Genomic DNA, 8201 nt, shown 5'->3' with positions numbered 1-8201 from the left:
TAGAAATAAAATAATAATATGCAATAAAAATAGGTCAATACTGTAAAACTATTTTCCTGGGAAAAGCTATTTTAAATAAGACTTAGGATGGTGGAATTTCAGATTTTTTTTTTAATTTCAAAATTTAGTCTTTCCAAAATAAACAAACTTTAATGATTTTAAACCTATATTTTAGGTCAACTTTACTGAAGAACAATTCATATACAAGAAAATTTACTATTTTAATTGTACAGTTTGATAAGTTTGGGCATATGTACACACCCATGCTACTGTCACCACAGTCCAGATATGTAACGTTATCATCATCACAAAATGTTCCCTTATATTCCTTTCCAGTCAATAATCACTCCCCACCCCAGCCCAGGCAAATATGGATCTGCTTTCTATCATCATAGATTAGGTTTATTTGTCCTAGAGTTTGTACAAGTGGAATCATGCAGTGTGTACTATTTTGTTTCTGCTTTCTTTCATGCAACAGAAGTATTTTTTAGATTAATTCATGTTCTTGCATGTTTTTATAATTCGTTCCTTTTTATAGCTGAATAAAATTCCACTGAATGGAAGAAAAAAAAAAAGCAGTGTTAAAATAAACATCTTAAGGTGATTGCCCCAGAATTGAGCACCAATTATTCTAACTAAATATAACTTGTAACCCAATTCATTCCAATAAAGCATTCCTTAATGTTAATTTAGAATGCTCCAGAATGCTGTTGTCTTCTGGAATGACTGTGATAATATCCACTTATTCTTTTAGCCACTGTTGACCTAAACAACAAAAATTCATTCTAATCGTCTGAAAGTTCACAAAATTCTCTTTTGGTGTTAATTCACAGTCAGCATATTTTATTCTGTACTTAAATTATACATATTAGTGGATATCAATATCTTCATATCCAAATTCCATTTCAGCAAGTATAGCTCTTATGCATCAGGCTTCAATATATTACCTTTTCAATATTAAACCAAACCTGTCTCAACAGTCCTTAAGAAACAGAACCACCACAATTCTAGGTGGCTCAGAATGCTCTCCTTCTCTTCTGTCAACTTATCTAGTATTAATATTTTGTTCCTTAGGCACTTGTGTGCATGTGTGTGCATGTGTGTGCATGCATGTGTATGTATGTGTGTGTGTGTGTCTGATATAGAGACAATACATTTCCCAAAGGACTTGATATGTGTTCATATGTCAGCTTCCAATTTGCATCATGGATTTCTAGATATGGTGATATAAACTAGAAGAAACTGAGTCCCTCAAAAATGCTATTTACCTTCTAGTGCAAGAAGACAAGAAATAATGAAACAGCAGTCACATGATTTTTCAATCATGATGAAACCTTAACACTATACCACACACAGTGATCAAGAAAAATGTGTTTAGTTGTAAGTCGAGCCAAGGTGTACTGATGGTGCCAAACACTTCTATAATAAGGGCTTCCCTGAATTTCTGCCAGGAATATAGAAACGTTGCCTGATTCACTACACAACAACATTTTTTTAAATGGTGGAACTCAGCACTTTCTAAGGAACTTCTTAATCAATCCAATTGAAATCTATAGTTTGCTTAGTGATGAAAAAGAGTGAGGTACTAAAAATATCCTAATTTTCTCCTTGAATAGTAAGAAATAACAACAATTTAGTTCTAATATGCACCAGACAGATACACTATATTATGCAATCTTCCAAACCTGTAAAATAAAACAATTCTATGAGGTAGGTGCTGTCATTAACCCATATGAAGAATACTGACCCGTACTGAAGGAACAACTTGTGGTAGAGACAGCGGCATAATCAATGGTGGGTGTGGGTGTGCCATCTCCATCCAGTGTAAACAGAAAGGGGCTGCATTGTATGAAGAGAATTTAAGAACGAACATAAAAGCAGGTAACAGTCTGCTTGATACTATAAACATGCACTGTCCATGATAAAATATTCTTCCCAGAAAAAAAAATCATTCTTAAAAAGAAATCTAAGTTCTAAACAATTCCTACAATCACGGTCAAGTTTTAAGCTAACTCATTTTTATTACTCACTCATTTTAAAATATATAAACTCTAATCATTTATTGGATATACAGTAAATCAAAAGTGTTTCATTATACCATTAAAAGAGAACAAATATTAAACTCACTGATGTCACAGCAGGTGAATGGCTGATCTTCCTCTGAAAGTATTTTTATTCTTTCCCTGAGAAACTAAGATTGTGGTTTCTTTCTACAGTTGATGTTACCAAGATAAAAGAAAAACAGTGAAAAGGAATTGGATGGAGGTTTTTGAGAGCATTTGGTATTATTTTACCATAGGATTTTGGATTGCCTGAGTCATGACCTGTAAAGCATTATTTCTCTGTGGGTTCCTGAAGAAGATAAAACAAGAATAACTGAAGAACATGTACCACTTCCTATTAGCTGGGCCAATACATCAAGGTAGAAGTAGGTGGCTTAAGGTCCTGGTCAGGGCAGGGTCTCTCTCTTCCCAAACTCAGTTCCAAATGCCTTGGAGAATTATTAGCCTCTTATTACCTGTTGAATAGACAAACTTGCAAATCAGGGAGCGAGCGAAAGAAACAGATAGAGACCAAGACAGAGAGTACATAAGGCAGAACCCTAAGAGGACATCCTTTATCCAAATAGGTAGAGGGAAGGAGTGTGAGAGGTACATGTCTGCTAATGTGGCAATGAATGTGCCCCAAGCCACATCCTGAAATCTTTCTATCCGATGCTTGTCCCTACTCGTAGGTCAAAGCTATGAAATATGGGCAAAAGAGCAGAAGTTTCCCTATTCTTCCTTCTATATTTCAAATATAAAAGTATAAGGTTGATGTGCTTTTTTTAATTAACTGTAATGACTTTTCAAATATTCTGAGAATCCTCTCTCTAAATTTTGGTCATTTCTGAGGATTACAGAGGTGAGAGGCCTAGAAAGAGACAACTGACCCCAAGAATACAGCCATGCAAAAGGCAGTATTAAGGCCTCATCTTCCAAGGCCTTGCTGTTTGTGCCCTGTGGTGGTAAGACAAGATCCCACTCATTTGCGGGGTGGAGGACTGAGGTGGGACTGAGTAGCTGTAATGGAGAGGCCTCTTGCCTCCTTGTCCCTCATCACACCCCAGCACATGGGCCACCTAAGCAACATCTGATATCCATAGTTTGATCATCCCAAACTATGGACCACATCAGTCTATAGGAATCTTTTGTGCTCTCCAACATTATAATAAAGGTGGCAACAGTTTTACCAGGGCCTTTTTACTTTCCTTTCATAGCAATCACTACTTGGACTAATTCCTGAATTATCCCCAAATTAGTTCTTCTGAATTTCTAAAAGAAAGGACCCAGAGAGAAGCAATTTTTGTGCCTATTCATACCTGTTCTATCTGTCTGCCCCACATTGGTCTGTCTGTGGCCTGGACCAAATTTCCTCCTATTTTCCTAAGACACTATATGCACTTTTTGCATTGTTTCACTCAGTGGTTCACTCCAAGTTGGTGTAGATGATACTTTGAGGATGGTCTACACGGTTGCCCTTCACTGGGTACCTAGCTCTGCCCATTCACGTGGTCATGGGGAGAGCTCCCAACTGTCATGTTTGTCTCATAGGACACTCTCCCCTAGCACAACTGAGAGCTTCAGGGTGGGCAGCTGGCCCAACTTGGCTGCTCAGTACCTATGCCACTTAAATCTATTGTTAATGATAAGAGATTATAGTCTCAAGTATGGAGTAGTTTCTAGTACAGAAGACAAGACTTGGAGGCTATGTGAAGACTTATTTTCTGCATATGGACTGGAAAACACATAAAACTGGCCTTCAGGATATAGAGAGAAGACTGAGGCAGACGGGCAGCAGGGAGCAGAGGGGAGAGAAAGGGAGACAGGAGCCCTCAACGCTATGAGTGATCAAGTGTATCTATCTCATCCACAACCATGCAGGCATAGTCCTGGCACAGAAGTGGTCAAAAATATCTTTTGAACGAAAAGATGAATAAATCTGAGAAACCCCAAACAGCTTTACAGGCCCTAATTTCAGTAACTTCCTAAGACCTATGAGGAGCCCCTTATATTCTTATAACAATACGCTTTCTATTTAAGCTAGGTCAAGTATTTGTGGGTTTCTTTCACCCAGAAGACTAAAAAAGAAATATAGTTTGTTCCTATATATCAACTAAGGTCAAACTCTGCTAAAGAAATCAATATGGTGACATTTACAAATCGCTTTCAATTTCAAGTCCATAGAACAAGCTATTTACTTCTATGTGACTACAGATTAGCACCAAACATTCCCAAACATGGCTTAAGAACCTTTACCTACAGAGGGATCATCCTGAGAAAATTACACAGACACACGCACAGTCACACATTAAACATTTCTTTCTTTCTTATTTATTTATCTATGTGCTATCCCTTTCAAAAATAGAATGATATAGCAGAGAGACAATGTGACAAAACTGAGAGTCTATAATGGTAACAGACTTTTCAATTTATCTGTGATTATATGTTTAGGATCCATTATAAGTATTATAGCTATATTCCTGATTTTTTCTTCATTATTATATGTAGACCTTATTGAGCATCACATGACAGTTTAAGGCAGTGGTTCTCAAGCAGGAACCATTTTGCTCTCTAGAAGACACTGGCAATGTCTGGAGATATTTTTGTTATCAAAGCGATGGTGGAGAAGGTGCTACTGTCATCTAATGAGTAGAGACCAGAGATGCCACTAAATATTCCACCATGCCCAGGAAATCCTGCTTCCCTCCCCACAACAAAAAGTTATCTGTTCCAAAGTATCAACAGTGCCACTGTTGAGAAATGCTGGTCTAGGGCCAACAGTCCTAATGTCCTAGAATAAAGATAATTTAATCCAGAAGTATCATTTGAAATAAAACTGAAACCATATGGCTTTGTAGGACACCATGGTAGGATTAAGATAAAATAATCATTATCCAAGTGCATTGAGGAAACATTATAGCTAATAATGTGGTATCCTCGTAGATGACAGGAAAGCCAAATGGCAGGAAAGTCCCAAGATATGCAATCACTAATTCTTTTGACAGAGATTCATTAGGACCATTTCCAGCTGAAATATTCAAGCTTCATGAAGCTTTGACACTACAAATGGAAAAAAGGTTACTAGCACCAGAGGAAAATGTTGTCCATTACATCTCAAACTTTTCTATCTCTCACACTAACAGACTGCAATCCCTAGAAGCAGCAATAGCAGCAGTAGACTATGCAACATGAAAGACAAATCTAAGTGTGTTTGGGAATATCCCAGCTAATAATCAGGAAGTAAACAATGTCCAGGGAAGGGGAAAATTGATTGAAATAGAATTTGTAGACAGAAGCATAATCCATACATTCCTAAAGCATAATCTTTAGAAACATCTTGTATCTAATTACTAACAGCCTGGCATGGAAACATTGTCATAGCCTACAATTTTTGTTCTGGATGAATTCCATAATGTTTTCTAAAATTTAAGCACATTATTTAAAAATGTAGCACACCAACCCCTATTAATGATTACAGGTAACTTTTGTACAAACTAACAGTTAGAAATAAAAGATAATTTAACAACATTCTAATCAATGCACATGAATTATTTTTCATTAGTTTCAGGTTGATTTTCAGTAAATTAATATAAACACCTCCATAAACACAACCCATACAATGTCATTATATGATTAAACCATTTTCTGAGCCCAGTGAATATTTATTATCACATTTGAACAATGACTCTAAACTAAATTGGGCCTTTTTTCATAAGCTCTGCACCAGCATCTTTTAAATAACAGTCTTCAAGCATATTTTAATGGGTCTACCAGTCTATGAATACGCAAAGCACAGTCTTTGGAATAATATGTCTCCCTTTCTGCCATTATTTCTCCTTATATGGATGTTGAAATTTAATTAACAAAATAAAAATGTCTTTAAAATTATTGAGTTAATACAAGCATCATAAATCACTATATTCTCAATCAACAGATAGTAGAATTATAATTATTATCCACTGAGAAACTACTTTTTCATTATTTTTAAAGTGAGGTCTTATCCTCACAGTGGTAAGAACCACTATCCTATGGAGGGAGAGCTGAATTTTTGCTTGCGTTCCCTGCATTTATGTAGAAAAATGTCAGTTAACTATGGGGTATTTTTTTCTGATTCCACATTTGCTCACTGTGGCATTCACAGCACAGCTGTCCAAATCTACCTTGGAATTCACATTTTCCTCCAAGATCAAAGTTTAGTGTACTTAGCTGTGGGCTTTGTTGATCCATTCCTCTTGAACTTCATTTGGGCCCATAATTACATGTCCAATATAGAGAAAAATGTCAAGAAAGAAACAGATTTCAATTTCAAGCTTCAGAGGAGTTCTGATAATAAAAACGCGGTGAAAATGATGAAAACTACCTTGACTGATGTACTCTTGTTTTTTAGGGACAGTGTGCTATGGGGTAGCTGTGAGAAAGGAAACGTTTCAATTCCGAGATTAGGCCTTTGCCTAGATAACTTGTCATTTTAAAAGAGGAGAAATTCCCTTTGAGGTAGGAAAAAATGCCCAGCCATGCTACTTGCTATGCAAAAACAGTGGGATTGCTTTCTGCATGCCAGAACCAGGGCAAAGGTACAACACACCCACTGCCGGGGCCCGTTAGCATCTTTTGTCATAATCCATGGCAAATGGACCAGTAACTACCCACTGCCAATTAGAGTGATGATGAGCCAACCTAAAATAGGCAGGTGAGCAGACTAAGTGCCCCTGTGGTTTGCCAATTACCTAAATTATCTGCAGTAGTTTTAGTGCACAGCTACCATGAATACAAATACAAAACACTCTAGTATTCAGGGGAGTTAGTCTCTGCTTGGTGTCAAAAAGCAGAGAGAAAATAAGCAGGATTTTTAGAAGTTGAGTTCTAGCAATTGTGATATCCAGTGTCAACCAGATGAAATACTATCCTACATTTCGTTTGACAATTTTGTCTCCTCTAGGAAGGGCTGCCGAAACGATGAAGCATCAATCCTGTGCTTGATGTCACCAATCAATTGCACAAATTGTTCTCAGTGATTCTCACGGATGGACATTGGAATGGAACTACATCACTGAAAGAAGAGTTAGCATCAGAAGACCTCAAATAAATAAGACTATCTTTACCAGAAAAAAATATGTATCGTTTACAGCAGATATAGGGAAATAAAAAGAAAGAAAAGGCATTAAAGAGACTTGCAGTTCTTGCTATTCCCTCAAATGATAAAGAAAGGTCATAAAAGAAATCAACAGTGTGCTTTGTTGCAAACACTCAGGAGTAATCATGAAATCTGAACAACAGTCTCGTGAAAAGACCTCATCCTAGAACTTCTACTTTGGTAACAGCGCTACTTACAACTAGTGGAAACCACTTTCAGATTTTCATTATCCTCTCACGTTTACAGTTTCTAGGAACAATGACAGTACTCAACACTATTTTAAAGGCAATGCAACATTTCTTAATGAACAACAAAGAATATTATACCACCTTACATGCTTAACATTTCCCCATATTTTAGAAAATTAAACACATAGTTGCCTTTGAATTCAGCATTGGGTATGAATACATGACTCGATGCTATTATATTCATATTCACTTAAATTTCATAATAAGTTAGCATATAGTAAATGATTTCAAAAGAACAGTGCCCTACTCAGTGGAAAAGTACAGTGACTATCGCTTCACATTAATAGCAGCAGTCAGGACAAGGAGTTATACTGCTCTCTTAGTCAACTAGCGTGTGATCTTTGACAAGTCACTTAATCTTTCATCTTTCTTAACTATAATGATAGTTTATCTAAATTATAATAGCAGATAATAATACCTTACTCGGAGTAGTGTTGTAAGACTTGATTAATTGTCATTTTCAGAGCACTTTAAGGTCTTTGGATAAAATGTATTACTAAAGCACAAAACATTAATATTATTCACCCATTTATGACAATGTTTTCCTGTGCAATGGTCCAATATATGATCAGTTTAAGGCACATATGAGGATACCGCTAAGGTGTACTAATGTAATGGCAAGTACTTTACAGCTCTTTGCATATGCCGCGGTTGTACAAACTAGTTCGCTTTATAGAATATTCAATATAGTTACTAAATTCCACATTGACTGTTTTATTATGCTAATTGATAATCTAGTGTGCTCCAAAGATTAGAGAAAAATGAAATTAAACTGAA

The 8201-nt window shown here is 36.3% G+C and overlaps 1 long non-coding RNA gene across 3 annotated transcripts; it reads right to left on the bottom strand.

The window, feature by feature from the left end:
* Positions 1–392: 392 nt before the first annotated feature.
* On the bottom strand, positions 393–7086 carry LOC143682812 (uncharacterized). 3 transcript variants are annotated; one of them, XR_013175288.1, is made up of 4 exons: positions 6953–7086; positions 6203–6279; positions 1748–1839; positions 393–553 (listed from the first exon to the last, which is right to left on the bottom strand). It is a non-coding gene; the product is annotated as an uncharacterized LOC143682812 (long non-coding RNA). The 3 variants fall into 3 exon arrangements; XR_013175289.1 differs by lacking the exon at positions 6953–7086 and having other exon boundaries at positions 6203–6303; XR_013175290.1 differs by lacking the exons at positions 6203–6279; positions 6953–7086 and adding an exon at positions 2128–2227.
* Between the last annotated feature and the right edge of the window lie 1115 nt (positions 7087–8201).

Source organism: Tamandua tetradactyla, chromosome 5 (genome assembly GCF_023851605.1).
Source record: "Tamandua tetradactyla isolate mTamTet1 chromosome 5, mTamTet1.pri, whole genome shotgun sequence".
Classification (NCBI taxonomy): Eukaryota; Metazoa; Chordata; class Mammalia; order Pilosa; family Myrmecophagidae; genus Tamandua; species Tamandua tetradactyla.
This window is presented reverse-complemented; position numbering and strand designations above follow the sequence as displayed.